Raw genomic sequence first — 21,955 nt, forward strand, 5'->3', positions numbered from 1 at the left:
TTAAAGAAATTAATTTTTTAATATAAATTAATGAAAATTAATTTAGATTAGCATAAGATCAATCAGATCAAAGTCTAACCCAGAGATTCTCTCTGGAAAGGCTTCCCCTGTGATTTCACTTCATGTTTAGGTCTGTTGAGCTATGCTAGAGAAATTGCATAACTGTATTTTGGACTTTACCAAGTGAACCACATTTCCTCTGTGGATGTGGATTTTATAAAGTTATTCACATACTTTAGACATCTTGATGAGAAGCCCAGATGCAGGGGCTAGTGTTCTTAGGCTATCTATAAATGTTGGCAGAGGGTGAGGGCTATTACAGGACGTGTTTCAGAATAACACCTAAATTAGCATTCATATTCCCTCTTCCTTTGTGCCTAACAAATTGCAATTTAGATGTCACAGTCCAATACTTAGGGAGAACAAAGTCAGCCTAATATTAACTTTCAGGGATGATCTAGGGACTAAAATCACAGAATCATAGAATAGTTGGTTTGGAAGGGGTCTTCAAAGGTCATCTAGTCCAACACCCCTGCATTGAGCAGGGACATCTCTAACTAGACCAGGTTGCTCAGAATCACATCCAACCTGGCCTCGAATGTTTCCGGGGATGATGCATCCACCACTTCTCTGGTCAACCTGTGCCAGTATTTTACCACTCTGATCCTCACATCCAGCCTGAATTTCCCCTCTTTTAGCTTATAACCAGTATACCTTGTCCCATCACAACAGGCCCTGCTAAAAAGTCTCTCCATTTTTCTTACAGGCACCTTTTAAGAACTGAAAGGCTGCAATAAGATCTCCCCAGAGACTTCTCCAGGATGAACAACCCCAACTCTCTCAGCCTTTCTTCGTAGGAGAGGTGCTCCAGCCCTCAGAGTGTGTTAATGGCAATACTTGTGTAAGCCTGTCTCATTTTATCCAGTATTGGGAAAGAGCCTACTATATTTCCTGGCACTGTGTGGTTTAATTGTATGTGTCTTTTTTTCCTCTGATGCTTTCAAAATGAAGAATGTTATTTCCATACATCCTTACAGGCTGTATGCCATTAATGAGTATCTAGGCTGTATATTTATTTCTGTGCATGATTTCACACTGGTTCTCTGAAGTCTTTACTTTTCAAGTCATTCCGTCTTCTCTTGCAAATGTGAATAAGAGCTTATTTGTTCCCAAAGATAAACAAACTCTGCAAGAAGTGCCTGTGCTAGTTTTTATACACTACTCTTGCTCTTCTAAGCACAGAAGTACTTCTTAAATAGAAGCGTTAAAGCAAGTCAAAGTCAGGAAGGTGAATCAACTAGACAGATTTAGGATGAGATAAGTCAATGCTATTTCATGATCTTTTGCTTGCAAAGGGGAACAGCAGTTGTGCTTAAACACTGCTTTATCTGTGCTTTTGTAAGCATCACACGGCGCAGATGCCGGTGCGATATGGCTAGGTTTAGAATGCTTGTGCTTAAAAGACTTGTATCTTTAAGGCCAGTTCCTTATGTGGATTCTCTCCTAATTAAGAGCACCTGCAGAGGCCTGACCAGAACCTGTGGTTCAGCAGCAAACTGCCGAAGGGCTCCAAAAAAGGCAGAAACTTTGTGTTGTCTTTTAGGCCTAAATTATAGCAGGGTTCAAGCCTGTGCCAAGCAGAGTAAAGCTGTATAATTTATGAGCTATGAGGGCAGCTCCGGGGCCCTCTGAGGTGATTTTTATCAGTGTAGTTGCATAAACAGTTCTACTTGACTTGAACGTTGCGAACGGGGAGCACTGGAAGGCCTGCTGTATAAAGGGGATCCAGCCTGTGCAAGTATCTGTGTAGCCCACGGATATTCAGGTAAGTGTGTTTGAATTCCTGTTCTTTGGTGAGCAATGGCTGAGGAAAACGTTAAGCTGAGCTCTCCTGCAGTGTGCTGGAGACGAAGCAAGGGCTGTATGTTGTACGTAAGGTGCAGTTTGAGGACAACAGTTTGGTTTTTGCTTTTAAAGTTTTAAGCCTGTTAGAGAGGATCTCTTCTACTTTGTTTGATTCATTGTCTGCCTTTTCTTTTGGAAGGTCAGTTGTGCCAAACCTCACTACTGGTGTAATGGGACTCCCCACAGTCATTCAAACTGTGCTCGACTGTAATGATGGGTTTGGGCCCTTGCTCTGTCTTGTGTTTTAAAGTAGTCTTATTCCTATGCACAAACAGGTGTAATTTAATTTAAGGACTGGTCCTTGAGTTCAGTGGATAACTATTAGCTGTAGGCAGAACTTGTAAAGAATTACTTTATTTGCTTGCTATATATTACAATGTAATTAGAGATAAAGCATGAAAGATGGTTTGTAATAAACTGAGAATGATTGTATAGGACAGAACTCAACCTCTTACATTTTTTCTGTCAGGGTTTGAGGGGCTTTGGGAGACTTAAATAATAAGCTGTTACTGCAGCTGCATGTTCTTCTCAGCAAACACTAGGCAGGAGGTGAGGATACCCTAAAAATATTAGCTAACTAGAAACAGAACTAATGCAACGTCCAGTTGACCCACCTCCAGAAACAACAGATAGGCTCCAGAAGCATCTGGCTTCTGTTTGTGTCTCAGAAGATTGTGTTTTTGTGGTGCAGAGGTTTTAAACCCCTCCTTGGGTTTAAACTGTTGGGTTTAAACTGTTATTTTGGGAAGGGTTTAAACTGTTATTTTGACTCTAATCATTACAGGAAAAGGGATGCCTTGAAAATCTGAGTGCTATGCTTCCCTATTGCATATCTCCAGCAAAAAAATGAAATGTAAAATGACCTTAAAAGCCTTTGTTGGGATTGGCTCCTGATGGTTACTCTTAAAATGGCTGCAACAGTTGATGTCTTAATTTAAATATATATGTGTATAAAAAAAAGGAAAGACAGAAACCACTTTGAAGTTGCTCTATTTTTTATTTTCCTTGTAATTTTATGTGCTGACTGCTGCAGAGGGAGGGGTGGGGAGATAAAATTTCAGGCTCAGCTCACAGCAGAGGGGGACGTTATTTAAAAGCTTTTCCTTGATGAAAAGCTACAGCCCTGCCCTCATTAAGCACCCTCAGCTAACATGACTCTCTTGTGCTGCCCAGTTGTGCCCCGTAAGTCTGGGATAAGAAACACTTTTTGCTAAATGATTAAGAGGGAGACTTTCAGAACTGTTTTACAACATTATGTAAGAACTGAGTCAAGCTGTAGGTTGTCCTTGGACTTGAAACAACCAGGGCCACGGTTCCAGCCCAAACATGAGCTTGGTGCTCTCATCTTGGAGTTCTTCAAAATTTTAAGCCATTAGGGTCTATGACTAAGCCTGCCGCTTAGATTGGCATAGTCTCAAAGGGAAGGTATTTCCCTGTATCTGAAAAAAAAAGTGGATGCAGTCAATGGTCTTTTAGAGCAGACTGCAAGAGAACTATACAACAGCTAGAGGCGTCATGTGTAGTTCCTTTAATTTCTTCAGCATCATTATCCTTTTAATAGGTGTGTGTGTGCAAGTACCATAATTCTCCTTTCAGAAATCCAGTACAAGACTAAATGCTTGACTAGTTCAGGTCAATGCCTGTTATGGGATCTGCACTGTTCTTTTTGTATATTTAATGCAATGGGTTTGTTCTGTAATCAATATCAAAGTCATCTCTTGTAGAATCTGAGCATCAAGAAAAGTTAAAGTATCATTTGATTAAAAACTTTTAATATGTGAAGGATCCTATCTAATGTTGATATGGTTGTTCTTAGTGATTAAATAACAGCACAACTTCATACGAACAACACCCTCAAAATATACATTACAAGTGTATAAAACACGCATGGGTTTAGTTTCACTGGGTGATTATGCAGGTTGTAACATCCACTGTAGCTCATACTTCATTTTTGTACCTTTCTGCTCATTGTGAGTCTGTTTAGCTTTGGAAAAAATATTATCAAAGTCATTTTGAAAGCTTCCCTTTCTCCTGGTCCCCGAGACTAAATCTGAGATTGATATTCTCCTTTGGTTGAAAGGAGAAACAGAAAGCTGTGCTTTTGAGCAATTTAATGCTCTATCAAACATGATTTGTCCCTAAAATAAGGTGTGCAAGTTATAATAGTTGAGGTGGTCACCCTGATTCTCACTGTGAACAATTACAGGATACTGGTCAGATGAACCAGGCAGCATTCTCCTTAGATATTTGAAGGTATGTTGCTACCTGTAGTGGATTTTTTTTTTGTAATACCTCATGGGATGTCTCCCAGAAATAAAAGAATGTGCAATCTGATTCTTCTAATCTTTTTTTCCTACGTTGTCCATGTTTAGCAATCTGACAGGTAACGACAGATTGTGTATAGGCTTTGTTGCTCTGTGTAGGTCTTCATGAACTATTTGTTCTTAATCAGATTACTGAGTGAAATGGTTCTTGTCATCGGTCTGAACAGTGGAAGTCTGCCAAAATCCCTCACTTCCTTCAAAAGCTTTTGTTGGAGATCCTTTGTTTTGTCTTAATGCTGGGGGCACTGTGTGCATCTTGTTGGTCCTTGTATTGCTCTGAATCCTCCAGATCAGACAGAAGAAATAGCTCACCAAACTGAATAAACAAGCTCAGAAACACTAAGCAGATCTCACACTGGGATATGTACTATAGAGAATATGCATTCTGCAATGTGAATGATGGATAGCACTTACATGAGAAGGTAATACCCAAGTGCAGTGTGTTGGTGAATAGAGAGGTACGCCCACCCTGGAACAAAGCAGTGCATGGTGGGGCAGCTGCTGAAAGAATGCTGATGGCAGACATCAGGAATGTATCTTCACACCAACAAAATCCCTGCAAGTGAAAGTAATACCGTGACCTAAGAGGCCAAGAAGTCATGCTGAAAAGATATAAATCTGGAAATCAACCTAAATCAGCCTGCACTTTGAGTGAGGAAGGGCAGCAGGCTTGGGAAGTGTGAGCATAGTGCACTTTGTGCTCCTTGTGCTGTAAGGCCTTCAGGGAAGGGAATCACTTTTAGTGATGGTGGAAGATTACTCAATAATAATCATGTGAAGCTTTAGCAGTCAGTGTGCAACACCTTGCAAATTGTCCAGCTGTGCTCCAGTCAGTGCTAATGCCATCACAGATGGGAACAGCACGCAGGGAGTGCCTGCTGCTGACTGGGCAGCTGCCTCTGCAAGCAAAAGGGAAATCTTAATCGGTGGATGAATGGGATTATACATGTTCCCATCATCAAAACCTGGCCAAAAAAAAAGGGGCAGGAAGTATCTGAGGATATGGAGGGAGGCAAATTTTTCCAACCCAAACCATTCTATGATGTTGCACTGAAACAGCATGTTTAAAGAGCAAGGGTAAAATGGGTGTTGTCAGGCAGGGACATACCTGCGTAAGGTATGGACTGTGCAGCGTGAGGAGGCACAGTTTCATACAGCACTGTGTAGTTTGGGGGTTTCTTCAAAAGAAAACATTAGACAGCTCCCTCCTGGGTAACTTGAGTTAAAGAGGAAAATGGTGCCACCAGGACTAAAATGAAACAAATCCAAAGTGTGGGTTCTGGCTGTGCACACTGAACTCCCAGTAAGCCAGAAAGAAAATATGGTTCAGGTTGGCAAAATATTTTAGAGGACAGGGATTACTGTGCTGTTATAATTGACTTCAAATGGAGTTTGGTTGATTGTAATGAAAAAACTAGGAAAACTGTGAAAAACTAACTATATCCTCTGTAAGACTTCTGTCATACTCAAGACAAATATTTCAATTTTGATTAAAATCTATAGATTCCTTCCCTCCTTTACTTAGGCACCTATTTTATAAAGCTGCTACAACCCTTTTTCTTAATCTGTGTAGAAGTCTAACCCTGCAAACTTGCTAGAGAATTGCTTTACCCGCTTTCCCTTTCAGCTAAATCCTAGAATTACATGTGCATGAAGCAGCTTGTGTGTTTTACAGCAGAGCCATACCATGCTGAACTTTAATCTCACAGACTCTTTGGTACTGCCAGTCTTGTCTTCCTTGGATGTTTCCATTGACGAGCATTGCTTATTCACAGTAAGATTCAGCACAGTTCAGCCAGAGCTGCTCTAGTTTTGATCCATTATGCAACAAGAAATGTCAGTGCACTTCCCTAAATGTTAGCTTTGATTTATGATTTCTTTTAATATGTGCTAATTTTGGGGCTACTTGGCAGTAATGCATGGCTTGAAAAAGAGCATTAGTGACTCAAATGTTGTTGCCAGGTTTCTGTGGCTTACATTCGCCCATACCCGGCATTAAGCAATTAATCTCAAGGTCTTAAGCACGGCAAAACAAGGCAAGCTCTCAGATGTGGCTTACTGTCAGTTTCAGAACGCTTTCATTGGCAAGGAGGAATCTGAAAGAAAGAAAAACAATATTTATAAACAATAACTCTATGACAAAATGCTTCTGTAAGCAGAAACTAAACTTAGCAAGAGTTTTACCTGTTTGCTGGGTATTTTGAAGCACAGGTAAACTGTTTGGCAGATCAAACGATAGATGTTGTATAAGTTGTCTACAGTGCTATACATACATTTTTATAACATCCTCCTGAAAACTATGTTTATTTTTTTCTTTTAAATCTTTTTCTTCATTTGAGGTTGTTAGACACAGCTCAGGTGAAAAGTTGTCTTTGAAATGGGTGACAGGTGTTGTACAGATGAATTAAATTGCTTGGACCAAATGTTGAGTCAACAGCGGCTATACAGCTTATGGCTATCCACACTTAAAGTCGATTCTCCTTTAGTGGGTACAGATAGCCACACACCACCTCCAACACTGGGAACATCTAATGAGCCGTATCATGCTGCATAGCTAAAGCACTTTATTGACTAGGGTTTTTCATGCTACAAAATGGGACAAATTCACTGGAAAACAATAAAGACCACAGGATTTTATTTCTTTCTTTCCCTTGCTCTTCACCATCTTAATATGTTGCACGTTTTCTAGTTATGTTAAGCCAGAATAAACCAACTACAGACCCATGTTCAAAGTGCTGGGTGACACAGGACAGTAACTACTTGCATATCTGGGGCAGGCATGAGCTTTCCACCACTGCTGCATGACTTGCCTAGCTTGTTTAAAGCCAGGCTAAACTGTGGGTCTCCGTAGTTCCTGGGTCCATTGACTAACTGTGCACTGTGCTGAGCTCTGGCACTGAGGACACAAGTGTGTGCGCATGCTGAGGAATGAGTGAAGAGCTGCTTAATCCTGACAAGCCTTTGAACTGCTTATTGCTGGTTGGAGTTGGCCTGGAGCCTGATTTCACATGGGTGACTGGCACTTGGGACACAGCACCTCTCACCTGGGACACATAAACCACATAAAGGGTTAAGGATGGCTCATGTAGTCAGGTTCCAGCCCCAGCTACAAATCACTGCCCTTTGGCTGCAGTGTGTGCCAGCTGTCTGTGCTCTGGCCTCAAATCAGTCAAACAGCTCAGCTGTGACCATGGGTGGACTGGGTTGGAGCACACCAGGCTGCCTCCATGAGGAGCAGCGGATGCTGCAGCCTCTGCCTTTTAGCTGAAAGTTGCACTTCTTCAGCAATGGTTAAAGGCAATGGCAGCCACTCAGGAAACAACCTCATCTCTTCCGTGTTTGCTGCTGAAATAAGTCTTTTCAGCCTTCATTTTGAGTGCTTTTAGGCTTCCTCCCCTTCTTTAGTGAAATCCCAGAATTCTTCCTCAGGCCATGATAGGCATGAAGTGTGAATGCTGCAAATCTTCATGAGCCAAACTGCATCAATGTCAAGTGAGTTCTTCTAATGGGTCAAGATGATAAAGAGCATGTAGAAGCTTACAGATAGACAGGTCAATAACCAGCGCAAAATTGCAAGGCTGGGTAGCCAGACAACTGCTCTGGAAAAGCAACTCTCTCTGCTTGATGTCATATCCTGAGACCCAGGATAAACTGTGTTTGGGTTGATGACAACATATAAAACAGAGGGTATTTAAACCACCAAATTACTTGAACAAAGATTTTGATGATGCTGGTTGCTTTAAAAGTATAGCTGTATCTTCAGCGTAAGTATAAACCAGCTCTAATATTTCTTGTTCCCATCTGCCTAGGTACATATTCTGACTTCATGGGGGATCCGGAGGGTTTTTCTTCTGGGACATGGGTGGGAGTTAAGGAAAAATGTTTGAACTATATACTGTTGTTACTGAAAGTGTCTTAATAATGATAGTTCAGAGAAAGCTTAGCAGAGCGTTAGCAAAAGCATAAAACAGGTAAAAATGGCTTTTGCAGAGAATGTGGGTTTCTTGTCATGAGGTCTTGCATGGGGAAATCAAGCAGACTGAGAGGAAACAAACATTTGCCAAATACTTTTAGTATTTCTGACAAGTGTGCAGGAGGAACATAATCTCTACTACAGCTTTTGAAAGCTTTATCAGAATACAAAGCTAAGGACCTAAAATAAGCAAGCTTTCTAGGGTTGTTGTCTCATTTTCCCCTGACAGCTTTGGACATGTCTGCTTTCAGCCAAATTTGACAGGCAGGTTTTTAAGGATAGTGAAGTTCACCAAAGCTTCATGACAGCTGTTATATGAGCAGCGAAGAGAGTTCCTATAGCAAGTGCTAGAGGAGTTGCCCATGCTGGTCCTGCTAAGATTGGAGACTTGCAGCAGCATCCTTCCCCAATAACGATGCTGTGGCTCAAGAAGCATGGGGAAGTAGAATAGGACAAGTAAGAGTGTGGGTCTGAGGGTAAGAGTATGGCTTCTGTTTCTCCAACAGAATTGTTCTGTGCTGCTAATGAAGTAATTTTATACCAGCTTTTCATAACAGCTCACTAATGTACCCTGTAAATGCCCCAATTAACATGTTGGAAGCTGTGAGGATCTGGGGCTGTTACTAAGGGGAATTCCTAGCTGGAGGCAAGTCTTCTCTCCAAAAAGCAAGCAATATACTTGTTCTGCTGGGAAAAGAGCTGTTCTCCTAACTCAGCTGCTACTATTTACAAAGCAGAAACACCGCTTTACTCCTCCTGTATGAAGCAGTGAACCCTGCTTTCTTACACGCTGCCTGCAGCACCACCTTCCTACTTACTAGATGTAACCCAAACAAAGGTCAGCTATGTTGTTCCCCAGAAGCCCTTCACTTATCTTCATGTTACCTATTGTCATCATCCCATTCATTTTAAACAGTTGCTCTCTGTAGTTAGCTATTTTTATCCCCTTTAGGGATTCTATCTGTCCTACACTTGTAGGGCCATTTCCTATTCTCATGAGCCCTGGGAGTCCTTTATTGCTTTCCATGTAACTGTTTACAAGCTACTTTTGAGGGTCCAGCTAAAAGGGCTCAAGGCCGAATTCAAAATTAACTAAATATATCTGTTCCACAGGGAAGCATATTTACTGATAAGGCCATCAAATTACAGGAAAAAATAAAGATGTAGAACATGAGTCCTGTACAGCCAAGAGCAATTAATAATATTCAAGCAATGGCTAAACCAGATGGGTAACAAAACAAGGTTGAATATAGCCAGGAAAAAAAAAACAACAATACAGCAAACTACTTTATGTAGTGCTGTTCAGGCAGCCTTGTCATGCCTCTTACATAGGGAACTGAAATGTAGCCTGTGTTTTTGCCTGCTGCCCAAAAGGCATTATTATTGTGGGGGGTCCTTCAAGGCAGAAAGCCAGCACTGTTGATGATGTTCTAGCAAACCTACAGTGATGGTGGGTACCTTCTACAGTCAAGGAAGGACAGGATAGCTGGTTCAGGAGTCCTTAAAACCTCCCCAAGCATGGAGATCCTGCAGTCCCTTTGGATAACTTGTTCTAGTTCTGTACAGCTACTCTCCTTGTGAAGCTTTTGTTAATAGCTTGCAGGGTCTTGCAGACCTTTCCTTGGCTGTTTCATCTGATCCCTCTTCAAAATACTTTCTGGCCTCCTACCTTAAAACTGAAAGTCTTTTTCCTCCTCTTCCTGAATGTCCATAGAAAGACAATCTTTTGAAAGTTTAGGAAAAACTGAGAGGTTGCTCCTGCTTTCAGTGGCTGCCCTGGTCCAATGTTAGCATCACTAGGAAAGTCTAGCTTTGCCTCTTGAATTAGGGATACACTTTCTAGGCTGAAGAAGTATGTGCTAGGATTTACAAGGAACCTGGACATAATCATCAAGTGTAAACCTACACCACTCTCAGACACTAAAATGCTGGAGAGGGGTCTCCGTGTGGCACTTGTATATAAATCGAAAGCTTATAATTTGGCTGAACTCTGAGGGATTTCATCCCCACTGTCCTTGGAACAACACAGGATCCCTCCCTGACATGTGTTCCTCTCATTCTGTTTTCATAGTCTGCTGCTTGAGGCATAGGAAAAAATGTTACCATGATTCTTGCTGAATTGATAGAGCTTTCCACACACATACGTTTTAAAAAAGGGGTGCAAAAAAGAAACCCCACCAAACTCATCCATGCACTGGGCATGAAATATTTAAGCCCAAATGATATGTAATTGGTATATCTTACATGAAAGAAGTGATGAGCAAGTATATTAATATGTATTAATGTTACAAGCTTGGCCATTAACCCATTCAGGTTATACTTTATCTGTTATGTTCTCTTACCTGTTATGAGACTGGTTAAGTTAGAAAGACAAATGAGATTTGATTCTTCGAGGGTTTAAATCTTAACATCTGAGCTGCAGGATGCTTTTAGTACATGTTGGAAAATATTATAAACCACTATCTGCTTCTCTGTAATTTCACGTCACATGTGATTAATCTCATAAAATAGTAATAATAAGATTTTCTTTTAAGTGTTAAGCTTGAACTCAGTCTCAATGTTGGAAGCCAAGATATTTCTCCATTCTGGTTCATTGTCAATAATAAAATGTATGTAGGCCAAACTGTATTTTCATTGACAACTGCATAATCTTATGGAGTTGCTGCTGGCTGAAAATAAGTAATTATCCCCCCAGCCTTCATTTTTCTTTTGGTGTTTGTTTTTGTTTGTTTGTTCTAATGAACAACAAGGAAAAAGCAACTCTTCAGCATATACTTGGCTGGACCTGAAAAACTAACAATAAAACCAGCAAAACTCCTGTGTTAGTAAAGGAAACTATTTATCTACCAGGATATAGAATTCATCAAACACATGAGCTGAAGATAACAGTGGAAGAAAGTAAGATGGAATACCAGACACTCTGAAATGTGATATTGCTATTGATTGGTGTTGTTGGAAATGCCTACACCAAATGGTGTAAAGGTAGTGGAGATGGTCAGCAACTAGGCATTAGTAAGGTCTAATCTCTTCATGTTTCAGAACTGATAGCATAAAGGCCAGGAACTCCACTGGAAGTAATGTACTAGCTATATTTTAATTTGTAGGTAAATCAATAAACAACTGGATTTTTCCTAATAAACTCTCCAAAGGTAATCCTACTGGTCTGCGTACTTACACTGTGCACAGTAACAGCAAGACTCAAGAAGGTCAATGTGCCTCGTGTAGATTTCAAACCAGTTATGATTTGTGTTGCTCAAAGAACACAACTTCTTATACAGCCTGTCAAATCAAGAGATTACAAAATCTCTAACCATCGTTTAGGAGGTAAACTTTCATCTGTAGGAATGAAAACAGGACATAAACTAGCACACATTCTGCAGCACAAAATGTGCTTACAGTAAAGACCCCTGTGGAAAAGTACACAGCTTTGGGCTAGAGGAAGTTTGATAGATGGAGCAATTAGTTTCCCTTTCTCTTGCCAGTTTCTCTGTAGGGGGGCAAAGCTTTGAGTGGTTATATCAGAGGTATGCACTGGGGAGGAGAGGAGATGTGACAGAGACGTTTATTGTAAGAACTGAGTGTAGTTATGTTTGTTAATCTCTAGCAGTACACTATCTCTATGTGCTGTATTCAAATATTTATTAATATTTTACAACTGATCCACAGATGTTTGGTTTAAAATTGGCTTAAGGAAATTAGGGGCTGGAGTCAAAAAGCTTCCAATTCACAAGTTTTAAGAAAATAATGGATATTGGAGAATGAAGACAAAATTAGGCCAGTACAATAGGGAGTACAGAAATCTCAGCACACAAACAACACTCTAGGAATTTCATGCAGAGCATGAAATTACCTTAAGCTGTTAGGGCTCTCTGCTGGAGTGAAGTAATGGAAATGGACGTGAGAGATGTAGTTGACCTCCTTGACCTGCAGGTGGTTTAGCCTTGCTACTACTTCAGCTAGTTGTGATCTGGTGACATGAAACTTGCAGGAGATGTAGTAATATAATTGTGGTTCAGAAAGAAAACAGGCTTCTGTGACAGAAATATAATTAAGTTCTTAAGGGGTGGCAGCTGATGGTCAAGTAAAGGACAGGCAGCAAAAAACAAGACAGGTTAAGAAGACAGCATACTTATAAAGCATCCTGATGAAGGGAAAGGCAGTGCTCTAAATTGTCATTAAAGAATCTAAATAAGTAAATACACCAGTGAAAGAAATCTTATCAGTGCCCCAATGAAGAAGCAAAAGCTTTAATCAGAGGCTGAAAAAACTTCAAGAAATGAAGCAGTCAGAAGGGAAAGGTTGAAATATTGAAATATTTAATTGTTCCTTCATTTTCTACCCTCTCAGTCAGATTGTTTTTCTTCTGGTTTTGCTTACCCTCTCTCCCTTTCCCAGTGAAATTCCAGTGTGGGCACAAATGGTTAGTCAGGTTTCCTTAGTATCAGTTCTCTCATCATCCGATCTTCTTTTAATCTCGTTACTGAGAAATATTAACACAATAGGTTCTCAAACATGTTTAAAAATAAAACAAAACCCACCAACAATGTACCCGCAGGCTATCCTATCTCACATTAGTTCGGCTTGGTCCAAACCAAAACATTCATCACTATATAGCAGTGTGATCTAAACACTGTTGTATTCAATTTGCTTTTGATTGTCTCACTGTACTGACAGTAGAACCAGCTCTTCTCTGTTGATGCATTTTTTTGTATCATTAGTATCTAGACAAACTAGCTGAGATCAGAACCCTGTTTTTCTAAACACTCTGCCCTACACAAAGCAAGGCTGTAAAACCTTTGTAATACTAAGGTTAATCAATCCTTAAATAACAGTCTGCTGGGGAGGAGGCTGCTAGTTCAGAATGTGAAATAAGTGAAAGCAAGTCTTTGTTCACAGACTGAACTGTGGTTTCAGCACACAGTAAAATTACAGTATTTTACAAATAGCTGCGTGCCAAATGAATCACAGTAACAGTCTACGTGGACACCCTTTATCTGGCCCCTTTGTGAGGTAATGCAGCTTAGACAGAGTTTGCATGGAAAAAAAATATGCTGTGTCTTTGGAAGCAATCAGTACAAACACTGACAGTATCAAGGAACCTGAACAGACAACAAGTTATGTTATTGCCTCTTCAATATAAAACTCAAAATAGAGCAGAGAGTCTTAGTGCATCAGAGAAATAAATTCTGGTGGTCTTTGGACTAAAACATAAGATAAATATTGTGGCAGCCACCCCCAAGAGTGAGTTCTGAAGCTTCCAGAGATACGGTATGAATTTTAGGATCAGAAGATGTGTACAATGAAAACTGAAAGTCATCTTTTAAGCTGAAAATTCCAAACTAAGTGAAGTTAATTTCTCTACTTCTCTCCCTAGTGAACAAAAATACATACTATTTGACATTTTGTGTGATGAATTTGGGGTCTTCAAAGGACTGAAGTGTGCAGGGGACTGAGTAGTGAAAACCTTGCTTGAGGAACAGATGGGTAAAAACTTGGGTCTATAACCTTTCAAGACTTCCATATATTCTTATCTTATGCAGATAAATCATCTTTTTTTTTATTTTACTTTACATACCACATATGCAAAGCTAAGTAAGCCTGTGTGTGCAAGTAAAATGCCTTCTGATGATCCTGCAAGGACAGACTGACTGTGGTAGTGCAGAACTTCTTGTAAGCATGTATTACTGTGTTTAATGCTGTGTGTGCATGTGCACAGTTATGTGACAGTGTTGCATCCCTGTAAGCATTCCAAAGCATTAATCCATTTCTGAGGACACTTTATTACTGACTTAATGGCAAGCATGCAGAAATGTGAAGAAACGAAATGTGGAGAAACGGGCTGCTGATTTGCGGGTTAAAAGATTCATTAAACAGGAATTTTCACAGTCAAGCTGCAATACATATTGTGGGACTTTAGTAACAGCAGATTCATCTTATGCTGGTGTGAAGCCCAACCATGGAGTATTTTATCAGTATCATGAGCTATTATCAGCAACCATTTTTGTTAGAGTTGCACTGAAAAAGGTGAATAAACTTCAGTAATTGGGCTTTTACTTGAAACATAAACTACGATTTAACAGATTGCTGGAACAGATTATATGTTAAAATGAAACTGAATTGGGTTACTTCTTTAGAATATTAGCTGAGGTTAACAAATGGTGTATAAGAAAAAGAAATTTCCCAGAATTCCACTGTCAGCAGTTTAAAATGCATTCAGCACTAATCATATGTGGCAAGAACAGAAACAAGTAACCCCACTTGGAAAACATCTAGAAGATGAGTTCTTGATTCTGTTGGCATTGTAATTGTTTTAAACTGAATTCTGAGCCCATCTCTCTGGTGTTGCCATGCTATTATAAAAGTAAGGGCAATTATATCAAACTCCTAGAGCATTTGTGGATGCCCCATCCCTGAAAGTGTTCAAGGCCAGGCTGAAAAGGACTTTGGGCAACCTGCTCTAGTGGAAGGTGCCCCTGCCCCTGGCAGGGGTTGGAACTGGATGATCTTCAAGGTCCCTTCCACCCCAAACCATTCTATGATTTGTCATTCCCAAAACATTAAAGAATTTTAGCAAGTGATGTGACTTATAGCTTATGAGTTCAGGATGAACAAGGTATGAACTTGGGAAGAAATAAATTTAGAAGTACCTTCTAGCCCTTTGATGCCAAAGGATTTTAAGCAACGCCAGCAGCAGATGTAACAACCTATTTTGTTTAGTGCCAATAGCCATTACCATTCCTTCAGCTTTTCTGTCCGTGTTCCCAGCTGTGCTAATCATTAAGTAACCCAAAGATGACGGCAGTATTTAGAATCTCTGTGGTTCAGCCCTTAATACAGATGCTTAATCATAAGTTTGTTCTGCACACTGGTTTGTCTGCTGGAAGCAGCATTGATAACCAGATCTTGCTTTTCAGTTTTGCCCTTTTGTCTTTCTTTATTTTATATATATATAAGTAGTTTTGGTTTTCTTTTTGAGTAGTGATACTTTACGGGTATGGGTTTTAAAGTAGAAGAAATTTTAAATGTGAGGCAGAAACATTTAATTCAAGTAACCAAATTTGCAAACTTAAATAGTGGTAGAGGTTTTGTTTATGCTTGATGTGGTTTCTTATTGTTGTTGTAAGTATTAAAATGCTCAGTAATGTTCAGTTTGTTTTTCTATTTCACAGGTAATATTTTACCAAGAAAACTTTTATAGAAATCCAGTAGCTTACAAAACTATAATGCCCAACTGCATTTAGAATTGCTTGTATCTGTACAACAAAGTGGGAAACTCAGAGGGGCTACGTTTTAAATTAACTACCTGAGCCATGTGATCTAGCAAAGCTTCTGAAGAATGAAAAGCATGTTTAATCTGGTAATGACTCATTTGAGTTCTTCCTAACAAAGCAATGTAACCGGTGTTGATTTCTCAAGAGTTTCTCTCTCAAATCTACTTAACTTTATTCTTAATAACTTGGAAATAATCTCCCTTACACAAAATTACAAAAATTTAAGGCTGAGATTTTCAGGAGTCCAGTGAAGTCCAGGGGTGCAATGCCTATTGAACTTTAGTGGAAACAAAACAGACTTTCACAAGTGGCTCAGCCCATCATGTTGCTTTGCAGTGGTTTCATTTGAAAACACATTTGACTTTACTGTGGCTGTAACTGCCATGACAGAAAGCTTTGACGATCTCAACAATCTTAGTTATTCTTAATGTTGCATCTTTCTGCCTCCTTGATGCTCCTCTTCTTCCCCACACCCTCATCTGCTGCAGCATCTGGAAGAAGAGCCGGGAGGATATATGCAATGGACTGGCACCTCCAGCCTATGCCCCATCTCCCTGCAAGCGAGCATAATTCAGCTCTTCTCAAGCTGTAGGGAGCTTTGCAGGGAGCAATCTTACAGCCACACACTTCTTCTCATGCTGTACCATATTTCTATCTGAGGTTTGAGGCTTTTTTGGTTTGCAGTGGGTTTTTTTTTACTATATAACAAACTTGCAGCCAGTTCTCAGATTGGCAGTCAGAGTGAGTTATCATTGGTAGTGCAGCGTGTCCTGCAGAGAATGGATAACCATGGTTAATCAGTGTTTGAACACACCACTCATGTCAGTAATTCACTGAAGAAGTGGAGAAGGAGAGGTAGTTTTCTTTGTAACCCTTATACAGCCTCGGTTTTGGAAGTTACTGTGTATTGTAACTGCTAGTGGTTGTGGTGTCGATGCCTTCTGCATCATAACTTGTTCTGCCAGTGAAGGGATCTCATTTTTAGTTATTCTGTGGTGGGTGCTGCTGGCTTGCTTTGTGTTATTTGTGGCCTGTAATTCACTCTATATTTTCAGTAGCTTTATATGGACCTAGCCTGGGCTCTTTTAGCACCATAATTCAAAGTGTTCCATCCTTTGCTCTCCTACTAGTTTCTCCAAAATGAGTTTTTATATATATATATAGACGTTATTTGATAATTATATATAATATATATTCTGTAAAGCCTACCATATAGCCACTCACTCTTCTAGATTCTTCATTGAAAATATATCTATTCTTTGTAGTTTAGGGGTTGTGGTTTGGAGGTTTTGGATTGTTTTGGGTTTTCTTTCCCTCCCCCCCCTTATGATCAAAAGAATGTAAAAACTTCTAAACTCTCTCCTGCTATTGGTCCTGCTCAGGTTTGAAATATGATATGCTGCCATCATCATAGTAGGGGGCTTTTTTATGTAAGGAAATGAAAGGGTGGTATTCCACACCCACTTCAACACTCCCACACACGCACTTTCAGTTGCCATTTCATATGCCAGTAAAGGCCAACATGAATCACAAACATGATTTGTTGTCAAATACTGGTAAAAAAGCCTCAGAGATCCTATTCTTTCCAATCTACACTACATACAGCCTCATTTTAGTTCCCTCTACACCATCCTTACATGGAGCTGTTAAAACATTTGCCACGAGGATTTTGCTGTCTTCTGTTCTGGAGAAATCAGCTCAGATAGCCTTTTTGTCAATTCTCCAGGATACAGGGGAGGACCTAAAAAAAGCTAGGAGGATTAACCAAGTTAATAAATGGTTAAAAGGGTGGTGTCATAGTCAGGGGTTTGGGCGTCTTGAACACAGGACCCAGGTTTGTAGGCCAGGTCTAGTGGGGGCTGGTGGAGCTGGTCTGATGATAAAGAAGGGAAAGAGCAGTTTTGGTAGGAGGTTTGCCAGACTTGTCAAGGAGGCTTTAAAGTAGATGTGTTGGGGGAGGGGAGCATCATTCCATCCCAACACACCCAGTCAGTTGCCAAAACCTATAATAAATGCTTGGAGCAATGTAGAGATATCCCAGCTGCTCCAGCCAATGAGCCGGCTTCAGCTGGAGCTCGGCTCAGATGCCTCTATACAAATGCCCGTAGCATGGGGAACAAACAAGAGGAATTAGAGATGTGTGCATGTCTACGGGGGTATGATATAATAGGCATAGCAGAAACATGGTGGGATGGCTCCTATGACTGGAGTGTTGGAATGGAAGGTTACAGGCTCTTTAGAAAAGACAGGCCCGGCTGGCAGGGAGGGGGAGTTGCTATTTATGTTATTAGGGATAGGCTGGAGAGTATGGAACTCTGGGGACAGGTGAGCAGTCCAATGAGAGTTTGTGGGTCAGGGTTAAAGGGAATATAGCTATGGGAGACATTAATGTGGGGATCTGTTACAGACCGCCTGATCAAGGAGAACCTGCGAATGAAGCACTCCATAGACAGATAGGAAAAGCCTCATGCTCACAGGCCCTTGTTCTCATGGGTGACTTCAACCACCCTGACATCTGTTGGAAGGACGGTACGGCCCGGCACAAGCAATCCAGGAGGTTCCTCGATTGTGTAGGACAACTTCCTTCTGCAAGTAATAGAGGAGCCGACAGGGAGAGGTGCCGTGCTTGACCTCGTGCTCACCAACAGGGAAGGGCTTGTTGGAAATGTGACTCTCCAGGGCAGCCTTGGATGCAGCGATCACGAGATGCTCGAATTTGAGATCCTCAGGACAGTGAGAAGAGTGTGCAGCAAGCTCACTGCCCTGGACTTCAAAAGAGCAGACTTTGGCCTCTTCAGGAACCTGCTTAGTAAGGTTCCATGGGATAGAGCCCCAGAGGGCGGGGTGGGGGGCGAATACTGTTGGTTGATATTCAAGGATCACCTGCTGCAAGCTCAGGAGTGTTGCATCCCAACCAGAAGGAAGTGCAGCAGGAGGGCCAGGAGACCTCCTTGGATGGATAAGGAGCTCCTGAGGAAAATTCAAATGAAAAAAGAGGCTTATAATAAGTGGAAGCAAGGACAGGTGGCCTGGGAAGAGTACAGGGATGTTGTCCGGGAAGCTAGGGACCAGGTTAGGAAAGCAAAGGCCCAGTTAAAATTAAACTTAGCTAGAGGTATTAAAGATAACAGGAAGGGATTCTACAGGTATGTATCAAATAAAAGACAGGCTAGGGACAACGTAGGCCCCCTCCAGAAGCTCTCAGGAGAACTGGCTACACAGGATTTGGAGAAGGCTGAGGTTCTGAATGACTTTTTTGCCTCGGTCTTCACTGGCAAAGGCTCTGACTGCACCACCCAAGTCTTGGAAGGCAGATGCAGGGACTGTGAGAATGAAGACCTTAGGCCCTCTGTAGGAGAGGATCTGGTTCGAGACCCTCTTAAGAACCTGAACGTACACAAGTCCATGGGAGCTGATGAAACCCATCCGCAGGTCCTGAAGGAGCTGGCAAATGAAGCTGCTAAGACACTGGCCATCATATTTGAAAAATCATGGCAGTCAGGTGAAGTTCCCGATGACTGGAAAAAGGGAAATATAACCCCCATTTTCAAGAAGGGGAAAATGGATGACCCGGGAATTACAGACCAGTCAGTCTCACCTCTGTGCCTGGCAAAATCTTGGAGCAGATTCTCCTGGAAGGCATGCTAAGGCACATGAAAATCAACAAGGTGCTTGGTGACAGCCAGCATGGCTTCACTAAGGGGAAATCCTGCCTGACCAATTTGGTGGCCTTCTATGTTGGGGCTACAGAACTGATGGACAGGGGTAGAGCAGTTGATGTCATCTACCGGGACTTGTGTAAAGCATTCGATACTGTCCCACATGGCATCCTTCACAGAATCACAGAATCACAGAGTCCTAAAAGTTGGAAGGGACCTCAAAAGATCATCTAGTCCAACCCTCCTGCAAGAGCAGGGTAACCTACAGTACATCACACAGGAACTTATCCAGGCAGGCCTTGAATATCTCCAACATAGGAGACTCCACAACCCCCCTGGGCAAGCTGTTGCAGTGCTCAGTCACTCTCACAGTAAAGAAATTTTTCCTGATGTTCACATGGAACCTCCTATGCTCCAGTTTACACCCATTGCCCCTTGTCCTGTCACTGGACATCACTGAAAAAACCTAGCTGCATCATCCTGACACTCACCCTTTACATATTTGTAAACATTGATGAGGTCACCCCTCAGTGTCCTCCAAGCTAAAGAGTCCCAGCTCCCTCAGCCTCTCCTCATACGGGAGATGTTCCACTCCCTTAATCATCTTTGTGGCTCTGTGCTGGACTCTTTCAAGCAATTCCCTGTCCTTCTTGAACTGAGGGGCCCAGAACTGGACACAATATTCCAGATGCGGCCTCACCAAAGCAGAGTAGAGGGGGAGGAGAACCTCTCTTGACCTACTAACCACACCCTTTCTAATGCACCCTAGGATGCCATTGGCCTTCTTGGCCACAAGGGCACAGTGTTGGCTCATGGTCATCCTTCTATCCACCAGGACCCCCAGGTCCCTTTCCCCTTCACTACTGTCCAGCAGGTCAGCCCCCAACCTGTACTGGTACATGGGGTTGTTCTTCCCCAGATACAGGACTCTACACTTGCCCTTGTTGAATTCCATCAAGTTCCTCTCTGCCCAACTCTCCAGCCTGTCCAGGTCTCGCTGAATGGCAACACAGCCCTCTGGTGTGTCAGCCACTCCTCCCAGCTTAGTGTCATCAGCAAACTTGCTGAGGGTACATTCAGTTCCCTCATCCAGGTCGTTGATGAAAATATTAAACAGCACTGGTCCCAGCACCGACCCCTGAGGGACATCCTTGTCTCTAAATTGGAGAGACATCAATTTGATGGATGGACCACTCGGTGGATAAAGAACTGGCTGGATGGCCGCACACAAAGAGTTGTGGTCAATGGCTCAATGTCCAGCTGGAGACCAGTAACGAGTGGTGTCCCTCAGGGATTGGTGTTGGGACTGGTCTTTGTTTAACATCTTCATTGCTGACATGGACAGTGGGATTGAGTGTGCCCTCAGCAAGTTTGCCCATGACACCAAGCTTTGTGGTTCGGTTGATACACTGGAGGGAAGGAATGCCATCCACAGGGACCTCAACACGCTTGTGAGGTGGGCTGATGCCAACCTCATGAAGTTTAACCATGTCAAATGCAAGGTCCTACATCTGGGTCGGAGCAATCCCAGGCACAGCTACAGGTTGGGCAAAGAAGAGATTCAGAGCAGTCCTGAGGAGAAGGACTTCGGGGTGTTGGTAGATGAGAAAATGAACATGAGCCAGCTTCAGTGTGCACTCACAGCCCAGCAAGCAAACCGTATCCTGGGCTGCACCAAAAGGAGCGTGACCAGCAGGTTGAAGGAGGTGATCCTGCCCCTCTACTCTGCTCTCCTGAGACCTCACTTGGAGTATTGTGTGCAGTTCTGGTGTCCTCAGCATATATAGCACATGGAACTGTTGGAACAAGTCCACAGAAGGGCCATGAGGATGATCAGGGGACTGGAGCACCTCCCATATGAAGATAGGCTGAGAAAGTTGGGGCTGTTCAGCCTGGAGAAGAGAAGGCTGCGTGGAGACCTCATAGCAGCCTTCCAGTATTTGAAGGGGGCCTATAGGGATGCTGGGGAGGGACTCTTCATTAGGGACTGTAGTGACAGGACAAGGGGTAATGGGTTAAAACTTAAACAGGGGAAGTTTAGATTGGATATAAGGAGGAAATTCTTTCCTGTTCGGGTGGTGAGGCACTGGAATGGATTGCCTGGGGAGGTTGTGAATGCTCCATCCCTGGCAGTGTTCAAGACCAGGTTGGACATGGCCTTGGGTGAGATGGTTTAGTGTGAGGTGTCCCTGCCCATGGCAGGGGGGTTGGAACTAGATGATCTTAAGGTCCTTTACAACCCTAACCATTCTATGTTTCTATGATTCTATGAACTGCTTGAACTCCAGCTCTCTGCAGAAATACTGGTAATGCCACGGGTTCTTCTTCATAAAATTAATACAGCAAGAGGTCCCTCAGAATAGGACATTCCTGGATAAAATAAGGTGATAGAGCAATCTTTTTTTCCTTTATTCCCCCCCCCCATAGCTCTCTGAGAATAGTAATAACAACTACAGCTAGGCAGCAGCAACCAACATTAGGATGTAGCTCAAGGCAGAGTTGGCTTCTCTTCTACAGTAGATGAAAAAATGTTGCAGAGTGATGGGAGTAATCATTTTCCTACCTTTTGACTGCATGAGATAAACCTGCATTTCACTCATTTCTTGCACACGGTGGCCTCATCTGCAAAATGAGGAAAAGGGAGAGAAAGAGATTTGTGTTCATTATCCACGTCCTTTATCAGCAGTCCTTACTATACTGTAACCTCTGTACTCCCTTGCATCTGTTCTCAATTGATAGGTTCATTAGCATTGTAATAAAGTTCAGTAGTCATTGATGTAAACAATTAACATAATGACTCTGATATTTTCAAATATGTAGCTT

General features: G+C 41.9%; 1 protein-coding gene across 2 annotated transcripts in view; it reads left to right on the forward strand.

Moving 5' to 3' along the window:
- SLC39A10 (solute carrier family 39 member 10) overlaps positions 1 to 21,955 on the forward strand; it is a 108,017-nt gene that overhangs the window by 18,116 nt on the left and 67,946 nt on the right. The window contains exon 1 of one of the 2 annotated variants that reach the window (XM_062619663.1): positions 1,638 to 1,825. The exons of the other annotated variant lie outside the window; for it this stretch is intronic. The gene's annotated coding sequence lies outside the window, so the exon portion shown is untranslated. Of the gene's footprint in view, positions 1 to 1,637; positions 1,826 to 21,955 lie in introns of those variants that run through there. 2 annotated transcript variants of the gene reach the window in all.

This window comes from Pezoporus occidentalis, unplaced genomic scaffold (assembly GCF_034315485.1).
Source record: "Pezoporus occidentalis ecotype Australia unplaced genomic scaffold, CSIRO_AGI_Poc_V1 ctg213, whole genome shotgun sequence".
NCBI lineage: Eukaryota > Metazoa > Chordata > Aves > Psittaciformes > Psittacidae > Pezoporus > Pezoporus occidentalis.